Below are 26,708 nucleotides of genomic sequence, written 5' to 3' on the forward strand. Positions count from 1 at the left end.
ATGCTAAAGTCAGTGACCATGGCTATGCTAACACTGAAGCTGCCAACGTGGGCTTAAACAAGCGAGAACGGGGAGCAGACTCGGCGCCGCCAACTCCTTCAAAACAACCGCCAGAGGAGAAAAGAACAAAATCTTCAGAGAAGGAAGACGATATCTCCAATAAAACTATTTTTGAAGCCATTATGGGACTTGACAAAAAATTTGAAGCACAACTGGAGGATATCAAGGAACAAAACAGACAAAGTGCAGCTATGGTTGCCAGCTTGGCTAAGGCTGTAGAGTTTAATGCTGCAGAGATAGTTGATTGCAAACTGAAAGTTGTTAAACTGGCAAATGCGAATGAACAGCTGCTTAAAGACAATGAAGACTTGAAAAGAAGAGTGAGAGAACAGGAGCGCTACCGAATGAGGTGGTGCCTAAAACTGAAAGGGATGAAGGAAGACAAAGATGAAAACATTAGAGTGAAGGTTTTGCAAACGCTTCAGAAGATTGCCCCTGACTTGAACTTAGAAGAGGCCGTTGATATTGTCCACCGTTTAGGGAAACGAGTTGATGGCAGAAACAGAAACATCATTATTCTATTCACACAGAGGCGAATTAAAGAAGAGTTGTGGAGGCGCACCAAAGACTCTTCAACCTGCAAGCAAGAAGGCATCAGTTTCGCAGAGATGTTGCCGCAGGAGGACATACAAGATCGACAGCGCCTATGGCCTCTGGTGGAGGAAGCAAGACGTGTGGGTAAACGAGCCTACTTTCGTGGTCCACATGCCTTCATTGATGGACGCAAAGTTGAGGAAAGACAGGAGAACTAAAAATGACAAAAACTGAAATAGTGGAAACTTGTTAGCGGTCTAAGGAGCTCAGCATTTAGTACTTTTTTTCCTTCTTTTTCTCACGTGGTGAGTGATATTCTGTCTATAGTTCATGTTGAATGTTAACATTTGTTTTGGTTCTTTAAATGTTAGGGGTTTAAGAGAATCTGTTAAAAGAAAAGCCTTATTTTTGTACTGCAAAAGTAAAAAATCAAACTGTATTTTTCTACAAGAGACTCATTCATCTGATAGTGATGTATCTTTTTGGTCAAACCAATGGGGTAGCAAAATCCTGTTTAGCCATGGCTCAACGAGGTCGGGGGGTGTAGCAATTTTATTCAATAACTTTCCTGGGGATCTTGTACTACAACGGACTGACTTGAATGGTCATTGGTTGATTGCTGTAATGAGAGTTGAAAGTTTGTTTTTCATTTTAGTCAACGTTTATGGATATAATAATGAAAGTCAGAATAAAATTATGTTAGAAGATATAACTTCAAATATTTTTGAACTTAAAGATCGATACCCTACAGAATACATTTTAATGGGTGGTTGTGGGCAGTCTGAGGTACACCTGTGCACTACTCATGATGTCAGATCAGCATCCTGATGTGGCACACCTGTGAGGTGGGATGGATTATCTTAATATAGCAGATGTGCCCACTACCACACATTTGGACTGATTTGTGACCACTGTTTGGGAGGGATGGTTATATTGTGTATCTGGAATGAATTTTAGGTCTCTACGTCCAACCCATGGGGAATGGGAGCAGTAACAAAAGTGTTGCGTTTATATTTTTGTTCAGTGTAGATATACTGTATAATGATATAAATAGCTCTGTGTCATTAGGCTATGGCACTGGTAAAAGGTTTAGCGTTAAAAGAGGAATTAGGCAAGGGTGTGGAAGCTCTCCGTTGTTGTTCATAATGGTTGTGGAGATGCTCGCAATTCTAATTAAAAACAGCAGCGTTGTTGGAATTGAGATTATGGATAATCTTTTAATAATTAGTCAACTTGCAGATGACACTACTCTTTTCTTAAAAAATGAACATCAGATCCCCCTGGTAAAACAAATAATCACTACATTCTCAAAAGCTTCAGGCTTAAAGTTAAATTTAAATAAATGTGAATTATTGGCATTAAAAGAGTGTAATTCACAATTACTGTACGATATAAAGGTGAAGAAGGAGGTAAAATATTTGGGCATCACAATTTCAAAAGATCACAAAGTCTTAGAAAAAGTAAATATTTTAGATAATGTTGACAAATGTAAGACAATCTTAAATAAATGGTTACAGAGAGACATCACAATTTTTGGAAGAATATTATTAACCAAAATGGATAGTTTATCTAGATTTATATATCCAGCTTACTCTTTATCAATATCGAATAAAGTTATTAAGACAATTAATGGCTTGAATTTTAATTTTATTTGGAGGAATAAGTGCCATTATATATCTAAAGATGATTTGGTTAAACCATACATTGAAGGCGGTGGAAACGCAATTGATTTTGATGTAATGAATGGTGTTTTGAAACTTAAATGGTTAAAATCCTTCCTAAATAATCCACACTCCATTTGGTTTTTTATACCAAATAAGGTCTTCAACACACTGGGGGGTATCGACTTTCTCCTAAAGTGTGACTTTGAAATTACTAAGCTACCTGCTAAACTCTCTGAATTCCATAAACAGGTCCTTCTTTATTGGAAAATGTTATTTAAACATAATTTCACTCCACATAATAGCCCAATTTGGAACAATAGATATATGCTGATAAACAGAAAATCTATTTTTATTCAAGATTGGTTATCAAAAGGTGTTTGGGCAATTGCCCATTTTGTAGATGAGGAAGGACATGTTCTAGGACATCAAGATTTTTGCCAGAAGTTTAATATCCAATGTTCTAAAAGTAAATTTAATCGGGTTATAAAATCCATTCCATTGTCACTTAAAAACATAGTTGTAAATGATATAATATATTCTGACATCTCCCCCAAGTTAAGGCAATTATATATAGATGGTATTCGATTTTGTGATGTTAAATGCAACAATAAGTTTCTTAGATCTTCATTAAGGAGTCTTTATTCTCCAAATTTACTTAGACGTAATTACATATTAAAAGATTTCCAAAGGAAAGAAATTGAAAAAATAAGAACTGATTATATCACCTTCCCTATCCCTCCTAAAGGGAAAGAAGTCCAATTTAAAATCTTGAATAAAATTTACCCGACAAATAGACTCCTTAGTGATAGATTCAAAATAGAAACAGGTAATTGTGCATTTTGTGAAACAGAAGAGGAGGATTTGGATCATCTATTCTTTTTGTGCAATTTTATACAAATATTTTGGTTGGATTTTCATACCTGGCTTTATTCCAAGGGGATTCAAATTACCCCATTTACCCTAAATATGATAATGTTTGGAGTGTTTTTGAAAGAAAAGAAAGCTAATTATGGTGTTAATGTGTTATTAATCTTGTGCAAGCATTTTATACATAAATGTCGTTTTTTTAAGACTAAACCAACACTAGCTTACTGGAAAAACGACTTAAACCTGTTGGTTAAATCTTTGACTTTAGTTAAGAAGAAAAAGGCTGCTTCTTTTATTTCCTTTATAGAAGATTTTGATTTAGTGAGTTAATAATTTGTTGAATTATGTGACCCCATCTTTGTATTTTATTTTCACTATGCATGAAAGTTCCTAATATGTAAGAAAGGTCTATTCTCTGAATCTGTAATATATGGTGCATTTTGTTTGTATGTTTATATTACTAATAAAAAAAAATAAAAATAAAAAAAATAAATATATATATATTAGGGGTGCAACGATACACAAAATTCACGGTTCGGTTCGGTTCGATACTTTGGTGTCACGGTTCGATATTTTTTCGATACAAAAAAAATGTTCATGCCTTTTTAATTTGTCATTTATTAAAATTATAAATATATATTTTAACACAAAAGTACAGTTTTTAAATTTAACCCTAACCCTTGTGCGTGTTGTTTTTTAGCTCGTCATATTGCAGCCACAGAAATTCTTTTGTCCATGAAACCATAAAGCTGCACTTTCTTTTTGCCTTATAGTCTGATTTGTCATAACTTCTCCGTTTTGTGGTAAGCTTTTCTTTGGCTGTCACTTCTTCACCCTGACCTGTCTTATTTGGCTCAGCAGAACTAAAATATATATCTGTCTGTGAAGGTTCTCAGTCATCCAGGTCATCGTAGTGAAATATATATCCTGCCGCACTCACATAAGCTCAGCGATTCTCTGCGCGATCAACCTCTCACATGTTTAAGCTGCGGGAGATTTCACTTGTCATGTTTGCATAGTAAGCTAACAATTAATAAGACGATGTCAGAGGAATTGGTGCACAAATTATCATCACTCACAGATCAGTGCTGTCGCTCTCTATACACAGTTCGCGCGATTGCAAAGTGAAAGCAAAAAAACAAGCGCAAATTCAAACACGATTTCAATATGTCACATATTGACAGTGGCTCACCCAATGACATAATTACCCAGCTACATTTCTGAAAGAATGCAAAAGCATTGACATATATTTTTCCTTCCTACAATAGCCTGACGGGCAGGGCAGAGATAGCCCCGGGACATCGGGCTAGCGATATTGCGAGCCCTGTATCTGATTGAGGAATCACTCATCTTTGGAAAAGAGAGTTTATTACAGAGAAATGTCTCTTTCCAAAATAAAAGCTATACTATCCGCTTCTTCTGGGCTATATTCTCAGCAGCATATTAAACATATCAGGTCTCCATAAGGAGAATCCTGTGCTAACAGCTGTCTAAAAGACTCGGCTAAAGTTTGTAGTATGCATGCTTGTTGTTTTTGTCTTTGCACTAGGATGATGTCGGTGTAAATGTGCAGTCATATTCGTTGTGTTCCCACTAGTGCTTTCAGGTTAATCTCGTTGAAATAACCTTAACGCCACAACACGGCAAATCTCCATTAACGGGCTACCCTATACAGAGGGGCTAGACGGCCAACACGTTAACGAGCTAACTGCGCTAACACACTAGCTCCCACCCATGTAATTGAGCATTGCATGGCACATCCAACATACTGTTTTACTTTAGTCCATGACTCGCTTACCTTCAGGGTCATACGTCACATGAAAACCAAAATAATTCCAAACGCCAGATCTGAATGAGGGTGGGGAGGTCCACTTCTGTCTCGCTAGCTTGCCCTGCGCTCTTCCTTCTGACCATGCTGTCTGTGTTGAGTGCTCAGTGAATCTGCGTTCGACTACTCTGCCTAGGCTGCACTCTCGAGCCTAGGCGGAGTAGTCAAATGCAGATTCACTGAGCGCTCAACACAGACAGCATCGTCAGAAGGAAAGTTGATAAAATAAATTACAAATTTTTTATTGTTCTTTTTTTTTCTCCCCTTTGGTTTTCTTTCTTTCTCTCCCCCTCTTTCTTTCATTCTTTCCCCCTGTCCTATCCCACAGCCATGTCTGTCCCGTTTGCAACTGAAAATAAAATAAATTCATAATTATAATAAAGGTCAATCAAATGGACCAATATGATGATCCACTTAAAATAAATCCTCTTGGCATCTTTCTTGGCCTCAAGACAACAATTCTGATGGCTATAGATCCAAACGGGACACAAAAAAAAAAAAAAAAAAAAAAAAAAAATTGAAAAAAATTGTATTGTTCGATACATATGCGTACCGAACCGAAAGCACTGTATCGAACGGTTCAATATCGATACGAATATCGTTGCACCCCTAATATATATATATATATATATATATCGCTCTATCGCGATAGCGCATGTTGATGATGTCATCAAGCTGTGCCTTTTTTGGTCTAAAGCATCGCAGCGGCTACGCTGGTCGTGTCCAAATTCATGGGCTGCATCCTCCTGAGGACCCGGCCTTCGCGGTCTACGTGGGCCGGGTCCTCAGAAGGTCGAGTAGGCCGGAAGTAAACGGCCGTGAAATTGGACGGTCTAGCCTTCAGATTAGCGTCACCGCTGTCTCGGTGGAGTTTAATAAACTCAGCCGTCTGCTCCTTGCTATCTAAAATATAACAGGACACTGGCGTAAATTCTCGACTGTCTCATACTTCTGTTTAATCAGTTTTCTGTTTCACGTTTAGTCAGCTGTGTAAAAACCAAGGAGGAACCCACCCGGGGGATTAATAAAGTTTTATTTTATCTAATCTAATCTAATAACTTTAATCTCAGCCAAACCGATTTACTCACGAAGAAACAAAACACTGAAAAAAAGCCCAACAATAAAATTTTTAGGTTGTCTAAGTGACTTATACATTACGTTTAAATCGAGCAGCGATAGTCCGCGGTGATCTGAAAATGATGTGCCGGGAGTTGTGCCGTTCTCGGCCGCATCAGTAACCCTCGAGCTCCCGGCTAGCTGGGTAGCAGACGTCTCCGAAAACGTCGAAGCACCTTTGCAAATATGCGATACCTTGATAAACCGAGCAGATATTTGATGTTTACACAGCTACTTTCTCACATGAAAATATGTTAAAAGTTTATTTTGTGACACAGAAAGATTAAAAAGAGTAATTTTAAAACTTAGTAGCGGCCGCCATTGTTGGAAACTGGAGTTTGGCTGGGCCGCGCTATGAATTCTGGGATATGGTAGGCCACGAAGGACACACCCGACCCATCCTTCAAATTCGGGGAAAAGGAGGACGCATTTGTCGGCTGCATTCGGAGGAGTCTACGAATTTGGACAGCCTTCGGCACGTCGCTGTGACGTAATCGGTCTACAAATGCGGCCTCAGGAGGATGCAGCCCATGAATTTGGACACGACCAACCATTATCCTCTTCAAATTATGGCGGGCGACAGTCATAACAAAGAGATAAAGCACTTTTGAAATACGGGGAAAGCCAAAAACTGCACTTCCTCCACTTCCGTAACATTGATTCATTAATGTTGAATTCTCTCGCAGCTGCTCTATTCCCATGTTGTTGCAGTATATTAATCAGAATCAGAATCAGAATACTTTATTGATCCCTGGGGGAAATTATTTTTTGTTACAGTGCTCCATTTTAAACCAACATTAAGACAAGACAGACAGGCAGGCAGGAATGATTTACTGTGTCGTTCAGTGGTGCTTTTCGGTAACCTCAGTCTCTCACTGAACGTGCTCCTGTTACTGACCAGCATGTCATGGAGTGGGTCGGAGGTGTTATCCAACATTGTCTTTATCTTGGACAGCATCCGCCTCTCTGACACCACCTTGAGGGAGTCCAGCTCCATCCCCACAACATTGCTGGCCTTACGGATTAGTTTATTAAGTCTGTTGGCATCTGCGACCCTCAGCCTGCTCCCCCAGCATGCAACAGCATAGAGGATCGCACTGGCCACAACAGACTCATAGAAAATCCTCAGCATTTTCTGGCAGATGTTGAAGGACCTCAGTCACCTCAAAAAATAGAGACGACTCTGGCCCTTCCTGTAAAGTGCTGTGGTGTTTTTAGCCCAGTCCAGTTTATTGTCAATGTGTACTCCAAGGTATTTATAGTCCTCCACAATGTCAACACTGACCCCCTGGATTGAAACAGGGGTCAAGTGTTTCCTGGTCTTCCTGAAGTCCACGATCAGTTCCTTGGTCTTTGCCACGTTGAGCTGCAGATGATTCTGCTCACACCACGTGACAAAGGAGTCGACCACAGCCCGGTACTCTGTCTCATCATCCCTGCTGATGCATCCAACCACCGCAGAGTCATCAGAAAACTTCTGAAGATAGCAGGTCTCTGTGCAGTGGCTGAAGTCTGTGGTGTAGAGGGTGAAGAGGAAGGGGGAGAGGACAGTCCCCTGTGGTGCCCCTGTGTTGCTGATCACCTTGTCAGACACACACTGTGGGAGACGTACATATTGTGGTCTTCCTGTCAGGTAATCAACAATCCAGGACACCAGAGAAGCATCCACCTGCATCGCTGCTAACTTATCACCCAGGAGGGTCGGCCTGATGGTGTTGAAAGCACTGGAAAAGTCAAAAAACATGACCCTCACAGTGCTCGCCGGCTGGTCCAGATGGGTGTAGACACGATTGAGCAGGTAGATGATGGCGTCCTCAGTTCCGAGACGAATCATAACTAACCTCGTATTGTGGATGGATGATTTCAGTTGTTCTCCTGACTGAAGTTTGGCCCGTGTACAGCATCCTGCTATGTGATTGCATTTGTCCCTGACCACCAGAATCCCTCACGTTAACTTTTATCGAGTGGAAAAAAAGTTGGGGTTCATCCTCCAGCTTCACTGTGCTAATGTTATGCTAACATAGCTGTGTCGCTAGCAATCACGTAGCACAACATTATATACCAGGTAGTCCAACTTCAGTAACCCTGCAAACGCCACTGCTGTTTAGTTTCCTGTCTTTATGTTAGAAGTGACAGCAGAGCTGTTTGAATTAGTTTCAAAAATCTCAGTCAGAACATGCTATGAAATGTTTAGGTGGAAACTAGCGAGCTAACTTCCTGTTAACTTCTAACTCCGTTAAATTTAATAAATTCTGTTTTCATGGATGTTAAACTTAATTGTTACACCTGGTAAAGCAGCAATGCTGATGATTTTATTAAAGATGTAAGAATTTAGACCGTTTTTAACTCTTAGTGTTCGTTTGACTTTGGGACCTGAAGCAGACAGAGTTTTAGACCCAGATTACTCCGCGAAGCTCCTCACCACGGCAGCCGTAATGCTCTGACAATCCATCAAGCAATGCGGCTTCGTAGCTTACCAAAGTTCTACTAAAACATTTTTTAACAGATTTCTGCACGCCCAAATCGGTTCGAGGTCAGTAAGCACAACCAGAATTCATACATAAGGCACACTCTTGATTTTTGAGAAAATTAAAGGATTGTAAGTCCTTATAGTGTGGAAAATATGTTATACAGAAGAAAAGAATATATCGCGATATATATCGTTACCGCACATGCTTCAAATTATACCGTGATATGGATTTTAGGCCATATTGCCCAGCCCTAACTCCCAATTTATTTACAACATTTGAAACATACAGTGTAGCTCCGTCAAAACACTCCAAGGCCAAGTGAAAGTGCTGAGAGGGAAAAGATCATGATTAATGATTTATTTAAACTCATAACTGGGTGCAGCAGCTGAGCTTTGACCTGTGAGCTGCAGCTTAAGCTTCTTTTATGGTTCAGTGTTTAATGTGTAAACTGTTTATCACTGCAGAGACGCCTACAGGCTATCTACTGTTCAAAAGTGAATTGTTATATACAGTGTGGCAGCTGACCTTTGACCTGTGAGCTTCAGCCTCTTTGCTGAGTGTTTAATGCTCATCTATTGAAGCATGCAGACACACCCACACACCATCTGATTCGTTCTCAGGGTTGTTTTCTGTGTGTTGGAGTTGGAGCAGAAACCTGCTGCAGGTTAATTATTGATCAAATTAATATCACAAAAGGTGCAGCAGCTGACCTTTGACCTGTGAGCTTCAGAGTCTTTGCTGGTGTGAAGTGTTTAATGTGACGCAGCCTGCAGACACAGACGACTGCTGACGGAGAAGAAGCAGAGGATTTTCTCTGTTTCTACACAGACCTGGTCCAGACAGCAGAGAGCTGCAGAGTGAAGACGTTCATTGGAAGAAGAAGCTGAGTAAGTTCAACGTCCTCTTTGAATCCTGGATCAGGAAGTGAATATTTGGTGTTTAAATAAGGTTTCTGTCTTTGACTCAGCCTGCTGTCACTTTGTTTCAGAGAGAAAAGGAGATTTTAGATTAACTGGTGTTCCTGCTGCTCCAGCATTAAAGCACAGTATAGGTGACTGCGCTGATGCCTGTTTATAATTTCACCAAAGCTAATAAACTGTTGGCTAAATTTTCTTGTTTTCAGATGTAAACAGAGGTGAGAGGAGGAGATAATAAGGATTAAATATTATGCTGAATAACTAAATTCTGCTAGTCTGTGACGTAACTCCCAGCAGCATCGCCTCATTTCTTTGACCTTTAACATGAGTTAGCTTAGCTAGCAGAGCAGCTATCTCTGCTGTCTGTCATGTGACCGAGTCAAGTGTGTGTAGTAGACTTGTTAGCATAGCTAGCAGGCTGACAGAGGCTAGCAAACTGTGTGAACACTTTGTAAGAGGTGAGCAGTAAAGGATAAGGAGCTCCTCCAAATGCTGATAATGCACTTAACCTGAATTTACTGCTTGTTACATTATATGTGATGTTCAGTCAAAAACAATTACTTAAATTAACATTATTATTAGTATTATTATTATTCATAACATGGCTCCCTACTGTAGTGGTTTGAACAACTGATCTGTGGTTATTGTGTCCCTGCAAATTCAACAATGCGCCTCAATGCAAAGCATCAAATAAACATTTTTATTATCAAGTCATTCGACCTACTGGTTGAATCACCGTAGCTCTGACAGTGAAGCACACTCATTTTTATTGGTAGTCACCTTGTGAGCAATGTTCCCTCTAAGCTGCGCACGTGCGCAATTCAACCTGCCAACACGGACGATGATGCAGTTCTACACTGCAATCATCGAGTCCATCCTCACCTCCTCCATCACCGTGTGGTACGCTGGAGCCACTATCAGGGACAAACAGAGACTGCAGCGTGTTGTGCGCTCTGCTGAGAAGGTCATTGGCTGCAGACTCCCATCTCTGCAGGACCTGTACACCTGCAGGACCTGTACACCTCCAGGACACTGCGGCGTGCAGCTCGGATCTCAGCTGACCCTTCTCACCCTGGACACAGTCTGTTTGACCTGCTCCCCTCAGGCAGGAGGCTCCGGTCCATTCGCACCAGAACCTCTCGCCATAAGAACAGTTTCTTCCCCTCTGCTGTTGGACTCATGAACAATAACCGTATGACTGTCCCCGCCACAAACACAGGACCCTACGCTGTGTCACTGCATCATTCCATGTTTGGCACTGATCACCACCTGCACTCATGTATATATCTTTCTACGTAGCACTTTTAATTCTTATTCTCATGTATATATCTCATGTATATCTCATGCACATATCTTTCTACGTAGCACTTTTAATTCTTATTCCTGCTTTTATTTTTTTCATGTCTATTTAAGCGCAATTTATGACAGTTTGTTTGCACTGAAGCACCGCAGCAATTTCCTAATGTTGTAAACCTGCTCAACATTTGGCAATAAACCCCTTTCTGATTCTGATTCTGATTCTGAATTGCGCACTGTTGGCACGGTCTCTGCGCAGAGAAAATCTGTGTTGCGCACACAAAAAGAATTCTAACCTGAATTGAAATTAAAGTAAACCAATCAAAACATGGCATTTAGTTGTTAAGAAACGGAGTGACGGCGTGTTTGAGATGTGAGAGATTTGAGGCGTTTAGAGCAAATCTTGTGTAGTTAGTGTGTAGTTAGTGTGTAGTTAGTGTGTAGTGTAGTCAATAGTGTTGTTGTGTGTGTCAGAACAATGAGGCGACTGCTGAGTGTTACAGGTGTTACAGCAGTGACACATCTGCTGCTGTCAGGCCTGCAGGTATCAGGCTGTTGTTCTCCTTCATCTCATAGAGGACAGGGATTATTTTTTGGAGCGGCACAAATAATTTGTGTAGCATCAGATTTGATGCAGAACAGCTGATTGTTCTGTAAATAGTTTGAAATGTTTATTTTAAAAAAACACCTTGGCTGCATTTTTAGGTAAACAGCTGCAAAAAACTTTGTTTGCATAACTCAGTTACTTTTTTGAAGAAGTAACTATATAATTAACTGCCCAACTGTCAGGGGTTTTGACATTTATTTTCACAAGTAAGAGAAAATAAGACACTTGCAGACCAAATCAGAGAGTTTTAAGACATGCGCATGGGTGTGTGCCTCTCAGCAAAATCACACACACAGAATGCATGTCTTGTTCCTTTATTTATAGGGTAAGAAACTGATTACATAGTACTTCCTCTTTTCAGTTACAGGAGGAGAGTTCAGGCATTATCTCAACCTGTCTGACCTTTCAGACTGGGGTAAAGAATACAGAAGTTTATCATGCTTATCTGACATCACAGATACTAAAAAAGAATACATTGCGTTTGTGTTAACAAATAGACTCAGTTACGTGAAAATATATGAACACTAGAAAATAAAACACACTTGATTATATTGTATTTGAATATAAAGCACATTTGATTATACTTGATCATATTGCATAATAAAAATCCTCTATCACCAACATTGGTCATTATTTACTGTATGTTGCAGACAGAGTTACAGACTCTCTCCCAGACCACAGACTCATAATACAAGTCAGAGCTTTATAAAAAAAAAAAGAAAGTTGTGTTTTCAAAATTGGAGTTCAAGTTTTTTTTTTCCTTCCAATAGTGTTAACATACTACACACGTCATGAACAAGATTTTTTTAAATTTTCATTGTAAGTGGGCTAAAGCAGTTAATTAAAAGTAGTCCATCAACTGAAAGGTTTAAAATGTTCACACGTGTTGGACTGACTGAAGCTTCCAGTCACAGTGACTCAGTGTGTGTCAGTGAATGCATCGTGTGTGCTTCAGGCTCCACCTAGTGGACTGATAGCAGAGCAGCTGATGAATTTGAAGAGTGTGGCCTTTTTGCACACAGCCTGTAAATGTCAACAACAAAAGGAGTGTGTAAAACATGTATATTGTAGTGATGCAGTGTACTGTGTATATTTATACTGGCAGTATGGAACATGATTATTTGGAAATGCCTAAAATGGAAATGATCATATACTGTGAGGTGAGGTGTGGACAGTGGTTGTGCTTTTGTAACATTGAGGCAAGGACAGTGATTAGTGTTTAGGGGACACATCATTGGTTTTTGTTAAAAAGAAACAGTTTCTCCACTGTGGCAGGTCGTAGGCGATTTTTTTTTTCTAAACTGTCTCTAACTCTCACTAACCGCAACTCTCCATCAAACGCCCACATTTTGTCTGAGGGGTTTATATCGCTGTCATAGCTCGCGGCAAAGTTCGAACCGCTTCCTGAACCAGTCACGTGGTACAGCCGGGCAGCGAGGCTTCGGACGTCATCATTTTCAGCTCCTCCCATAAATGAAGCAAGCCTCGATACGCGCTTCGCGGAAACGCCCCCTCCATTACTCGACACACGCTTCGAAGCCTCGATACAGAACGTCACATCACTAGTTAAAGCTGAGTAAACACTGACCCCAGACCAGCACCGTGATAAAGTGAGCTGCTGCTGCTGAACTTGAACAGGTAACAAAGTGATGAGCAGTCAGGCTGCAGGTTTCTACCTGTTCATGTTTCTACAGTAGAATCACTTTGAAGTGTCTTTGTGCTGTTTCATCTTTGATTTGTGTTCATAAACACTCAGAGAAACATCACGTGACCTCATCAGGATCTGTGTTGGTGTGTGGGGCTGTACCTCAGCTTTATGTTGTTACATGCTCATTTGTTCATTTTACACAGTAACATCAAAGTAATGTTATGAGGAGTAATGAAGTAACGTACTCCATTACTTTTAATTAAAGTGTTCTGTGTAATATGTGTAATAATGACTGTTTTGAGTAATGACCAACACTGATCACAACAAAGAGGAAATGCCTCCAACATGCACAAACATTTGAGCCACAACATGCAGTTAATGTGCACAAATGTCTTTGATATGCTGCTCAGTGATGGTGGTGACTGTCAGAGCAGAGCTACTGAGAATCAATAAGTAATATCAATGATGGGATCAGAATCACTAAATTCTTCTCATCCCTGTCAGTATCATACATGTGCTGTATAATGTGATAAATGTAGAGGTGCTGGCTGTTCTCTCACTCTGCTGTTTAGCTGTAAAGGACGCCTCCCTGCCTTTGTCTCATTCATGACCTTTAATAGTCTCTTCTAACATGCAGAGATCTGTATGATCTGTTTCATAGAGTCTAACCAGCCTGTACAGGTAACAACAACAGTCACTGCATCACTGACACACAAACGTCATCTCTGTCAATAACAACATTCATACATGGAATAAAAACACATCAGTGGATCATTGCTGGAGCTGATGTTTGTGCTCCTGGTGCAAAGGCTCTCAGTTTCCTCCTTGAAATAACATCAGTGGTGGGTCAGCGACATGCTTTCTTTCCCTCTCAGGTTTAAATATCTGGGACTCTCCACCGTTTGGTTTTAGAGCTGAAGAAGCTTCTCAGATGAAACGTCTTCCAGAAACTTAAAGACGTCTCTTTTCTCTCCAAGCTCCTTAGATCACATGACCTGGATGACTGAACCTACAGACATATTGACCTGGTTTCATGGTCACATGACAGGTCAGAGGTCAGTTCCTCCTGTTAATGTGAACTCACTGAGTGTTTGTGGTTTACCTCTCAGACTGACTGAAGGTGATGATGGAGGAAGAGGAGGACAGAGCAGAGTCTGCAGGGTCCAGCTGTCCGTCTGTGAGGAGTGACCGGTCCAAAGGAAACAATCCAGCCTTCAGTGGTGAACCTGGAGCAACGAGGTCAGAGAGCTGAACTCACTGAGTAACAGAAATAATTCTGCACTGACATTATAATCAGTGTTGACTCTGGTTGATTGTCTGACTGTGTTTGTGAGCTGAGAGGAAATGAAAATGAGTTTGTAACAAAAATCAGTTTTGTCCAGTTTTCCTGTAAAAAGCTGAACTCTAATCTAAGAGGATGTTACTGACAGGAAACAGCTGCATTATCTGCAGTCTGTGTGATCACAGCTGCTTCAATCATGTTTGTGTCTGCAGAGGTCAGAGGTCACAGTCTGCAGGGTCCAGCTGTCCGTCTGTGAGGAGTGACCGGTCCAAAGATCACCCTCCACACTTCAGTGGTGAACCTGGAGCAACGAGGTCAGAGAGCTGTGATGACTCCTTTACATGTTTGTGTTTCCTGGATAAATATGACCTGAAACATCCTCAGATTGTTACAAAGATTCATTAAAAAGAAAACAATGAAAGAGAAAAGATCCAAATGTTCGACTTGGTCATTTGCTGTTTGAGGACAGTGATGCTCATATCTGTGGGGAAAGTGTGACCTGAGTGGGTTCATGTTTGTCTTTAAAGAACAGAGCTGCTCTGATTCTCTTTGTGTCTGATCTGTTAAACAGTCTGAGAGGTCACACAGAGACCCAGCAGCTAAAGCCTGGATCATACTGGCTACTGTTACTCCATCAGGACAACACTGAACCACAGTGGTGTGGATGTAGTGGATAAATCCCACCATACTGATGCTCAGAGTTAACCACAGGGAACAAAACCAGATGTTACCTTCAGATTGTGACCTTTGGAGTGGACGATGCAGATTTCAATAGAGAATAAATGTTGTTGTTTTTCAGCTGTGAAGAAAGAATCTAATTTTCTGAACTTAAGAATTTATGATGCTGGAAACAACATGGAGACTATAACACAACATTTCCACTGTGTTCATAGAATGAATGTAAAACTGTCAGACATTCATTAAATATGCAAAATGTCTACAGAAGCATCAGAGGGTCAGACGTGAAGCACTCAGTGATTTTGATCAAATGACTCATCAGTTATTGATCTGTACTACACTGATCTACCACGTTAGTAAAGCTGGTGTTCTGGTGGTGGAGGGAGACTCGGATCATGTTCTGGTTTTGGAGCAGTGATCTGCTGATGGTTCAGTTTGATGAGCTTCTTCAAAATCATCCCTGACATCACCACTGAAAGGACGTCCATGAAAACAGACTGAAAATTACTGATATGTTCACAATCTGAGAGTTTAAAACTTGACAGACTTGATTCAGATGAAGTTATTTGAGCAGAAACTCCTGGATCTTTATCCTGTGTTGATCTAATCCTTCATGGTTCCTCCACAGAGTGGAGCAGCACAGCTCAGAGGTTCCCAGTGGTCAGTCTGCCCAGCAGCATCAAACACAGCTGGACTCCATATTTATGGTCTGTACATGTACAACAACTACTGTTACATCTGTTCTGTTCACAGTCATCTCCATGCTGCTCTTTGTAGACCAGTGGATCGTCAGTGTGTCCAACATGGATCTGATGTTTGGCTCCATGATTTCAGTCTGATTGGCTCATTCATAAATATTCTGTTCCAGCTGCTGGAGGACAACATCATCACTTTTGTGAAGAACGAGCTGAAGAAGATCCAGAAGGTTCTGAGTCCAGGTTACCCAGAATGCTTAGAGAGTCAGAGGAGCAGCAGCAGAGAGGCGTTTGTGAAGATCACAGTGGACTTCCTGAGGAGAATGAAGCAGGAGGAGCTGGCTGACCGTCTGCAGAGCAGTAAGAGGATTTATCTAAAGATTTAAGCTGCTGGATAAATGAACATTTTCCAGAGATGGAAGATGGAGCAACATGTTTTAAAGATTAGTTCTTTTTGGAATTGAGTGTTTATTTTTCTTCTCATTCAGAACTTCAAGCTGCAGTTTGTCATCGTAACCTTAAATCCACCCTGAAGAAGAAGTTCCAGTGTGTGTTTGAGGGCATTGCTAAAGCAGGAAGGCCAACCCTCCTGAATCAGATCTACACAGAGCTCTACATCACAGAGGGAGGGACTGCAGAGGTCAATGATGAACATGAGGTCAGACAGATTGAAACAGCATCCAGGAAACCAGACAGACCAGAAACAACCATCAGACAAGAAGACATCTTTAAAGCCTCACCTGGAAGAGATGAACCAATCAGAACAGTGCTGACAAAGGGAGTGGCTGGCATTGGGAAAACAGTCTTAACACAGAAATACAGCCTGGACTGGGCTGAAGACAAAGCCAACCAGGACATCCAGTTCATATTTCCATTCACTTTCAGAGAGCTGAATGTGCTGAAAGAGGAAAAGTTCAGCTTGGTGGGACTTGTTCATCACTTCTTTACTGAAACCAAAGAAGCAGGAATCTGCAGCTTTGAAGACTTCCAGGTTGTGTTCATCTTTGATGGTCTGGATGAGTGTCGACTTCCTCTGGACTTCCACAAAACTACAATCCTAACTGACCCTAGAAAGTCCACCTCAGTGGATGTGCTGCTGATAAACCTCATCAGGGGGAAACTGCTTCCCTCTGCTCGCCTCTGGATAACCACACGACCTGCAGCAGCCAATCAGATCCCTCCTGACTGTGTTGGCATGGTGACAGAGGTCAGAGGGTTCACTGACCCACAGAAGGAGGAGTACTTCAGGAAGAGATTCAGAGATGAGGAGCAGGCCAGCAGGATCATCTCCCACATCAAGACATCACGAAGCCTCCACATCATGTGCCACATCCCAGTCTTCTGCTGGATCACTGCTACAGTTCTGGAGGATGTGCTGGAAACCAGAGAGGGAGGACAGCTGCCCAAGACCCTGACTGAGATGTACATCCACTTCCTGGTGGTTCAGGCCAAAGTGAAGAAGGTCAAGTATGATGGAGGAGCTGAGACAGATCCACACTGGAGTCCAGAGAGCAGGAAGATGATGGAGTCTCTGGGAAAACTGGCTTTTGATCAGCTGCAGAAAGGAAACCTGATCTTCTATGAATCAGACCTGACAGAGTGTGGCATCGATATCAGAGCAGCCTCAGTGTACTCAGGAGTGTTCACACAGATCTTTAAAGAGGAGAGAGGACTGTACCAGGACAAGGTGTTCTGCTTCATCCATCTGACTGTTCAGGAGTTTCTGGCTGCTCTTCATGTCCATCTGACCTTCATCAACTCTGGACTCAATCTGCTGGAACAACAACAAACAACATCCAAGAAGTCTGAAACAGGAGAATCTGCAAAGAAACACTTCTACCAGAGTGCTGTGGACAAGGCCTTACAGAGTCCAAATGGACACCTGGACTTGTTCCTCCGCTTCTTCCTGGGTCTTTCACTGCAGACTAATCAGACTCTCCTACGAGGTCTGCTGACACAGACAGGAAGCAGCTCACAGTACAATAAGAAAACAGTTCAGTACATCAAGAAGAAGCTCAGTGAGGATCTGTCTGCAGAGAAAAGCATCAATCTGTTCCACTGTCTGAATGAACTGAATGATCGTTCTCTAGTGGAGGAGATCCAACAGTCCCTGAGATCAGGACGTCTCTCCACAGATAAACTGTCTCCTGCTCAGTGGTCAGCTCTGGTCTTCATCTTACTGTCATCAGAAGAAGATCTGGATGTGTTTGACCTGAAGAAATACTCTGCTTCAGAGGAGGCTCTTCTGAGGCTGCTGCCAGTGGTCAAAGCCTCCAACAAAGCTCTGTAAGTACATATGTGATCATAGCTTTAGCTTTTAAATGTTTATTCTAGTTAACACAGATCAGGTGGAACAACTCAAATGAAATATCAAAAATATTAAGTGGTCATCGGTACTCAGTTTGTTCAATACTGAATACAATGGAGCACAAATTGTCCACGTTTCTGAAATATTTCTGGGTGTAACTGTCACCAAAGTGCAATTTAGACCTGGCCTGTGGTTGTTATCTAAGTGATAATCATCAATTCTACTAAAACAAATACAAAATAAAGAAGTTTGACACATTCTGTTGATATCAAAAGCACACTGAACAATTCAGTGTTGTTTTACTGCTGTTCTCTCTTCACTTCTTCTCCTCTGATTCTCTCCACATGTTGCTCTGCATCAGTGCTCAGTTTCCTGACAAAACAAGATGAAATATTGCTAAATATAATAGTATCTCATTACGCTTCAACAGAAGTGTTTTATTTTTGTAATTGTTTATCTGTTATTTTTCAGACTGAGTCACTGTGACCTGTCAGAGAGAAGCTGTGAAGCTCTGGCCTCAGGTCTCAGCTCTCAGACCTCTAATCTGAGACAGCTGGACCTGAGTAACATCAACCTGAAGGATTCAGGCGTGAAGCTTCTGTCTGAAGGACTGAAGAGTCCACACTGTACACTGGAAACTCTCAGGTGAGATCAAGCATTTTTCTTTCATCAACTGACAGAATTAGCAGATTAATAATAAGGCAGTCCTCTAATAAGAGGAGAAGTGGAGGTGCTTTGAAGGGCAACGTACTCTTATGTTAACAAGACAGGAAGTAGTTCCTGGGAACTTCTTCCTTTGTTATTGTCTAAGTAGAAACATGATGGTGAAACAGTGATGAGTTTGCAGAGGTGGATCCACAGCACACAACACAACAATGCTGTTGCGTGCTGAAAGCAGACTTCTCACAGATTCTGAGGCTGCAGGTTTCATCACTGTCCAACCAAAATTCACTGAACCAGCAGTAAATGAACGTCCAAAACTACACTTCATGTTTAAAAAACAGATGATCAGGGGGATTTGTGTTTACATCTTTTTTGTGTGATCTGTTCACCTGCTGTTTCAGCTGTTTGGTGGTTGTTGAGATGGTTTTGTGAACTTTTAGCTGAGATCCTGACGTTTCTGTAGATACCACACATGTCTAATTACTTTGTACAGCATGAATGGCCATAACAAGGTTTTTAACAGTAAGAAAAGTTGTAAAACTTCAGAAAATATAGTTAAAAGTCCAAAACCTTCTACGACTGGTGGCTTGTGGTAAGGAGCAGATCAAACGAGTACAGAATTACGTTATAATTATAAATGGCTTCAACAGCACATTCAGGTCTGTGAGACTCATTCAGACACTGAGCCGTGGCTCTGTGCTACATGCACATAGTTCTGCATCTCTGCCATTCAGACACACTTTATATATAGTTTATTTTATGTAGTATTCAATACTGAACTGTACATTTAGTCTTTTTAAAGGCAGCAAGTTTTATTCAGTGTTTTCATAAAAGCCTTATTTTTATCCATTTACTGCTATTAGGAAGAACACGTGAGGTTTAAGACCTGGACCAGTTTGAAACCTTTTGTCCTCCACAGTGGAAAATGGGTGGAAATAAAAATGGGTCTCACTTTAGCCAGCTCCTAATTTTATCAGTTCTACTCTCAGCGTCTCCTGTATATCTCCTGTATAAATGTTGCACTCAGCTTTGTGCTCTCCAATATCACTGAAATGCAGCCAGATGCTGCTCATTTTGCCTTTTCACTCTTTCCTGACACGCTTGCATTTCAGTACAGCTCCCATTTCTCTGTGTACTGGTCTCTACCACTACCCTTGCTGTCTATGGGACATGTCTTCTTTCACATAATGGTATGATCCCAGTCTGTCTCTTAAAGTGATTGGCCACATGGTTTGCTCATCAGAATAACATCTCAGCCGTGCTCACATTGATTATCAGCGAGCCTGAAAATTCATCAATATTTGACATATGAAATTATCTCATGGGCTGGATTTGGCCCACGGGCCATATGTTTGACACCCCTGGTTTACACAGTTTGGTATTCAATGTACAAGTGAGTTAGCTCTCAGCTAACTAGCAGACAAGCTAACTGCTGGGACTGCGTCTTTCTAACAAGAGCGTCAGACACTCAGACTGGTTTCCTTTGTGGATGATGATGTGTTCTCACACTGATCCTTCATGCTGATGCTGCCATCCACCCACTGCTCCTGGATTCTCATCATCATCTCCATCAGCCCTCACAATACTCCACCTTCTTCAGCTTCATGTTCAGCAGCCTGGATGGACAGTAATTCTTTCCATGGGTTATGGTGGGACATTGAGAGCTGAAGTCAAACAGCAGTGAGAATGAAAGACTGATTCATTTCTATTTAGTCTTGTGATGTGCAGCTTTGTTCAGAGCATTAAGGCCCAGCAAAGATCACTGAGGTCATAGAGTCCTGATGAAACCTGTGTGCTTATAGAAACTGAGACCAGATGAACCAGAATAGAAGGACATTAAAATGAAGTGTCAGCTACACAAAGGCAAAGCTATTCAGTTGTTGCTGTGAGTTATTTAAATGGAGGATGGAGTCAGACTTTAAGCTGCTGGACTCAGTCACTATATCCTGTTGTCCTCATAGAACCTGGACACACAGACTCACCTGTGACACAGTGACACACAGTGTGGGATACACACACATTAGAAAGTGGATCAGTCACACTTGTGCAATCATTTGTTGTGCTGGGAAAGCATGAACACTTTGAATCACATTAATGGCTTTGTTACAGCAACATTCAATCATGAGTTCAAAAGTAGTGCATTGTGTACTTATTTTAATAGTTCTGCAGTATGAGAAGTGCAACAATCAGTGTGCAGAAACAGATCAGGTGCTTTCTAACAGCAGTGTTCCCTTTAACACAGCAGCAGTTCAAATATTTCTGTCAGTCTGAGCTGAAACATGAATCTAATCAAATATCAAATCAAAGTTCTTTGCCTCTGCCAGGACGTTAACATTTGATCTAGTTTTTTACAAAGTTCCCTCAGCGTCCAGAGCCACCAACATACCTTTGATCAACAGCAAGTGAACATTTATAAATGTGTGTTTGCAGAACAGGAAGCAGCAGAACTATTGTTCTGTTATCAGGCAGCAGCACAAACGCTCATCAGCTCATTTACTGTGCAGGACTTTGAGTGTGTGAAGTGTGTGTTTGTGCTGGATTTCCTTTGGAGAATCTCAGTCAGAAACCAGACAAAGAAAAACTCTTTCAACAGTCCAGGTTGAGTTGACAACATGAACTGCATTTATCTTCCTCTGACTGACATGTTCTTCCTCCTCTGCACCGAGCCAGCTGCTAAGACTCACAAGCTCATTGACATTTTCTGATGATAAAGAAACTCTCTTCTTCTGCACAATATGAGCAGCAACAGAGAAGAAGCTTTCACAGGTACAGATGTTGCAGCTGTGGCCAAGTACATGTGCTGCATGTTGGAGCAGCACTCTAATGGACAGGCCTCTGTACTGATGGTGGGCTCTGCTCTGTATCCACCACACTGTTCTCAGCTGAGTCTTCCTCCTGTTCACACTCTGATGAAGCACCAACAGGGCCAACTTCTTCTCTGGTGGCTCGGATGTTGTTGCTTCCACAGGTTTCCCTCCAACAACCCTCTGTTCCTGCAGTAAGTTCAGTAAGATCTGGGTAAACACTTGAGCTCCTTGAATCTGGCTCCAGCAGCAGTTTTCACATATACAATGTTGGCATTTTGCTTGCGTGTCTCCAGGTCTGTTCTGAATGTAGACTTGAATTTGACCACGTAGGCGGGGTCATCATCTGAGCTGTCCATCACCTGAGAGAGATGACAAAACACAGAATCAGAGAGCATGAAACCAACGTTTCTCCTCCCAGAAGTTCAGTCACAGACCTGCAACAGAAACAAGAAGATTCGAATGACGCAGAGCTTTCATTTACTTATATCCACAAACATGTCCTCTACATATTCATGCTGTATTTACACACACATACAGAGGCTGTTTGTCTCTCACACACAGACAGGAAACTGAGAAATACATCATGTTAAATATACCTGCAGGCTTCCAGCTGTGCGCTTTGTCCCTGTCAGCTGTGATTGCCATGGCAACCTTGGTGTTGTGCGCGATGCAGGGACGTGTTCAAAGGCAGACGTCTGGCAGCAGCATCATATTTGATGCACTATCTGTACTGAGTGTGCTGACTTTATTTCAAATGTCCCACTGCTGTGCAACATGAATCACATGTTCTGCACGTTTCTGTAACTCCCAGGTAACCATGGTTACCCAGCCACGCCCAGTAGTCTCCAGAGAGACCAACAGCTGGTTCATGTTGTAACGCCGTGGCTTTCGTAGTCTCTCCTTTTTCTACAGCTCGTGTTCTTCTTGTGACGCTGCGTCTTGAGGCTCATACATGCCGTCATTTGTTGATCCTAAGAACGTTCCTCAGACCGACTTCTTCAACAACAGATAACTTTAGTTGTATCAACACTGCCTCCTGGAACAGTTTAAAATGAACATGTCAAAGATCTGTACCTGTCTCCATGTTTCTGTCCCCGCCCCTTTCTTTCTGTCCTGGGTCATGTGAGCGCTGCAGTAGTATTAGGCCCACCCTCAATGCTCCCATTGGCTGAGACGCATAATGACGCCCATTTCAAGCCAGCACTGATCAACATCCCTCCTGTGACCCATGGCTGTTATATTCAGAGCCAGTGAGCACTTTCACAATAATCATGATTTTAAAAACTGTGATTAAAATAATTGCTGACGTTAATCAGTTAATGAGTTAACGAGATAATAACAGGTTAAGTTGCCCTAAAAATTAGACTTTGGTGACAAACTGATGTGATCTCCATGTTTCCTTTGTTGGACTGTGGGCGAGTGTCAGAACTGAATGTACTGAGTAACATGTAGAGTTTAAACATGTGTCAGTTCCAGTTTTAGAGCTCTAAAGTGCAGCTATCATGTTAGGAATATGTTAGGAATAGACAGGAACACTGAGCACACTGAGGTCAAATCTTTATTTTACCACTCGCTGCATTCTTGATGTTCATGAATTCAGCAGGTTCATGATTGTCTGCAGCATTAATCTCATATTTCCATTAAAAGTGTTGAATTTGACTGTTTGATGTTCTTTATGATCTCTGGCACCAGTTCATCTGTAGGCTGAGCTCAGTCCATCCATTTAGTGAAATGATGTTTAAAGGTCTCCTTGTTCTGTGAGCGTGCACAGATCCTGAAGCAGAAAGCCTGGGTTACAGAGAAATGATCATCACTGTGATGATGCTCATCATCTCTGACTGGGATTTGAGGTTTTGTCAAAGCAGCAAAGAAAGCCTGGCTATGTTGGACTGGGTGTGGAAGCAGCTCCCAGTTTGAGTTCAGGAGACAGACACCCTCTCTACTTTGACGATCAGCTTCAAACTTTCCTTTTTGATAAAGCTTATAGTTCGAGCTGGATCAGGTGACCCTGAACCATCCCTTAGTTATGCTGCTATAGACTCAGGCTGTTGGTGGACTTCCCATGATGCTCTGCTTTCTTCTCCCCTCTTTTCACTCCTGATGCTTTTATATGTCACTACTGCATGTCCTTAACTTTTGTCTCTCTGTTTTGTTCTTGTCTCTCTGAGCTCATCTCTTCTCTTTCCCCTCACCCTGCAACCAGTCATGGTAGATGCTCCTCCTGGAGCCTGTTTTCACTGGGAGGATCTTTGTGTCAAAAGGAGTTCTTCTTCCCACCATCACCAAGTGCTGCTCACAGTGGAGGCGGTCACCTTACACTGTTAAACAGCTTCAGATGACTGTTGTTGTCTGTTGGGTATTGTCACTTATAAATAAAGTTACAATGGATGGATAGATGTTATTGTGACAAAGAGAAAACAACTGTTGACAGATAGATTGTTGTTTTGTGTGTTTGCAGTCTGTCAGGATGTCTGATCACAGAGGAAGGCTGTACTTCTCTGGCCTCAGCTCTGAGCTCCAACCCCTCCCATCTGAGAGAGCTGGACCTGAGCTACAATCACCCAGGTGTTTCAGGAATTAAGCTGCTGTCGGCTGGACTGAAGGATCCAGGCTGGAGACTGGACACTCTCAGGTATGGAGAGAAAATCTGATAGAGGAGGAAGAGCTGGAAACATTTCCCGTGTCTTTCACTCACTTCCTGTTTGTTTCCTGCAGATGACACATGAACAATCACACATGCAGGAATATTTTCAGGGTCAGACACACTAGTCTAGCTGGATAGTTCATGGATATTTATGTAGGGGTCCCCAAGGAGTCTGTTTGCAGGAACATTTAGGTCACAGGTGTACCTGATATAGATACCAGTGTACCTAATAAAGTGTCAGCTAACATTTGGAAATGGAAGCTTAAATAATGACAAACTGTACATTCACAGCTGAATTCACAATAAATTTGTTCTGAAGTGCACATTTTTCTGTTATTGTTCTCAAACAACAGAATGAGAATGAAATATTGATTCTAACAGGGCCCATAAACAGCATTAGCTTAGCAGCATTAGCTTATCAGAGTTTCTATCATGGTCACAGAAATCTTTAGCAGAGAAAAGTGGCCTACTTAGCAATAGCTGCTCAAGTTGTATAAAGAAAGGGAAAACAGTATTAGCATTAGCTGCTAATGGCAGCTTACTTAGCATAAACTGTTCACATCTTTATAATGCAAGGGAAAGGAGTCACTCATGGAAGCCTATTTAGCATTAACGTTTCACATCATTATAACACAAGAGAAAAGGGTATTAGCGTTAGCTACTAATGCTTATTCACCTCAAATTAGCTTTAGCTGCTAATGGTAGCCTACTTAGCATTAACTCCTCACTAATATAATGCTAATTCACATCAAATTAGCATTAGCTGCTCATATTGTTATAAGGAAAGAGAAAACGGTATTAGCATTAGCTACTAATAATTATTCAGCCCTAATTAGAATAAGCCTCTAAAAGCAGCCTACTTAGCATTAACTCCTCACATCGTTGTTACCCAACGGAAAAGAGTATTAGTATTAGCTACTATCATTTTTAATAAGTAAGAGAAAACAGTGTTAGCATTATTGAATAATGCTAATTCACACTAAATTAGAATTAGCTATTTACAAGAGCGTACTTAGAATTAGCCGCTCACATTGTTAAAAAGTAAGGGAAAACAGTATTAGTATTAGCACATAATGCTAATTCACGTCAAAGTAGCATTAGTTAATAATGGCAGCCTACTTAGCATTAACTGCTCACTAATATAATGCTAATTCACATCAAATTAGAATTAGCTGCTCACATTGTTAAAAGGGAAGGGAAAACAATATTAGCATTAGCTGCTAATAATTATTCACCTAATTAGAGTTAGCCCCTAATGGAAGCCTAGTTAGCATTAACTCCTGACATAGTTATAATGCAGGGGAAAAGGGTTACCATTATCAGATAATGCTAATTTACATCAAATTAACAATTGTTAATAATGGTAGACTTCGTATCATTAGCTGCTGTCGTTCTTACAAAGCAAAGGAAAACAATATGAGCATTAGCTGCTAATGCCTTTTCATCTAAAATTAGCATTAGCCACTAATGGCAGCCTACTTAGCATTAACTCCTCACTAATATAATGCTAATTCACGTCAAATTAGCATTAGCTGCTAGCATCAGCCTACCTAGCACTAGTTGTTCACATTGTTAAAAGGGAAGAGAAAACGATATTAGCATTAGCTACTAATAATTATTCACCCCTAATTAGTATTAGCCGCTAATGGCAGTATACTTAGCATTAACTCCTCACATTGTTATAATGTAAGGGAAAAGAATAAGACAGGTCGGGGTGCCCCTGTGCTCAACAAAGAAATATTGCATTTCCCACTTTTCCTGAAATTGTCGGTGCTCATCACCAACCTTTCTCTTCACCGCAGGCTTTGAAAAAGACATGTTTGGTGCTATGTGACATTTATAATTCTACTTGGTGTCACTGTCGCATTGAAGTTTCAATCAAGCGTTTAGCCGACGGACGGGGAACGTCTCAACGCGTAGAGAACGTCATTTCTGCTTCTTTTTCTTGCAACCGTAGCACGGCGATCGGCAGATAAAAAGCCGGTAGCAGTCTCCTTTGTTTTTACGCTCGATGTTCATGTCTTTCATGATGACACGAACACCGTGGCGTTTGCAGATGGTAGAAAGTGCAGGGATAGCGAGCGCAAAAAAGGCGACTGCTCACGGCGCCGGGCTGTTGTTACAGGAGAAAGAAGCGGAAATGACACCGTGACATATAACAAATAACATCAGCTGTTTCTGATGTTAGTTGTTTTGACTGCTTTTACATTATATTGAAATATATGTAATGTTCATGTTTGCTGCAATGCAAACGCAGTGATGCAAATAAAAACATGGAGCCACAAATTACGGTGCGACCCTATAATTAGTCCGGGTTACCGGGGACTGTTGTTGCCGATGAACAGGTGTCGCTATGTGACTGCAGACTAAATTGGGCTGCATTGAGTTCATGACTTTTCTTTTATCCCGCCGCCTACGCATCACTGTGAGAGTTAATATGAGATCTCTCTCTGTGGAAAAATAACTTTAAATCCCACTGACGTGTGTATAAATCTATATACGTATAATGTCCCGCTGGGCAGCAACTTAAAAAAACAACTTTTTTTGAAGTGATGTGAACGCAGCGCGCTGGGGCGAATGTCGGCGTTTGCCCAATAGAAAGGAGGAAGCCAGCCAGGCACAG

The 26,708-nt window shown here is 41.3% G+C and overlaps 1 protein-coding gene across 1 annotated transcript in view; it reads left to right on the top strand.

The window, feature by feature from the left end:
* LOC146679781 (protein NLRC3-like) overlaps positions 1–26,708 on the top strand; it is a 320,608-nt gene that overhangs the window by 85,460 nt on the left and 208,440 nt on the right. The window contains exons 2-3 of the transcript XR_014918496.1: positions 9,237–9,427; positions 14,118–14,348. The gene's annotated coding sequence lies outside the window, so the exon portion shown is untranslated. Of the gene's footprint in view, positions 1–9,236; positions 9,428–14,117 lie in introns of the transcript that reaches the window.

Source organism: Copadichromis virginalis, unplaced genomic scaffold (genome assembly GCF_057382275.1).
Source record: "Copadichromis virginalis isolate Kocher_CV1m ecotype Utaka unplaced genomic scaffold, C_Virginalis_male_GT1.1 unmapped_scaffold_1, whole genome shotgun sequence".
Taxonomy (NCBI): domain Eukaryota; kingdom Metazoa; phylum Chordata; class Actinopteri; order Cichliformes; family Cichlidae; genus Copadichromis; species Copadichromis virginalis.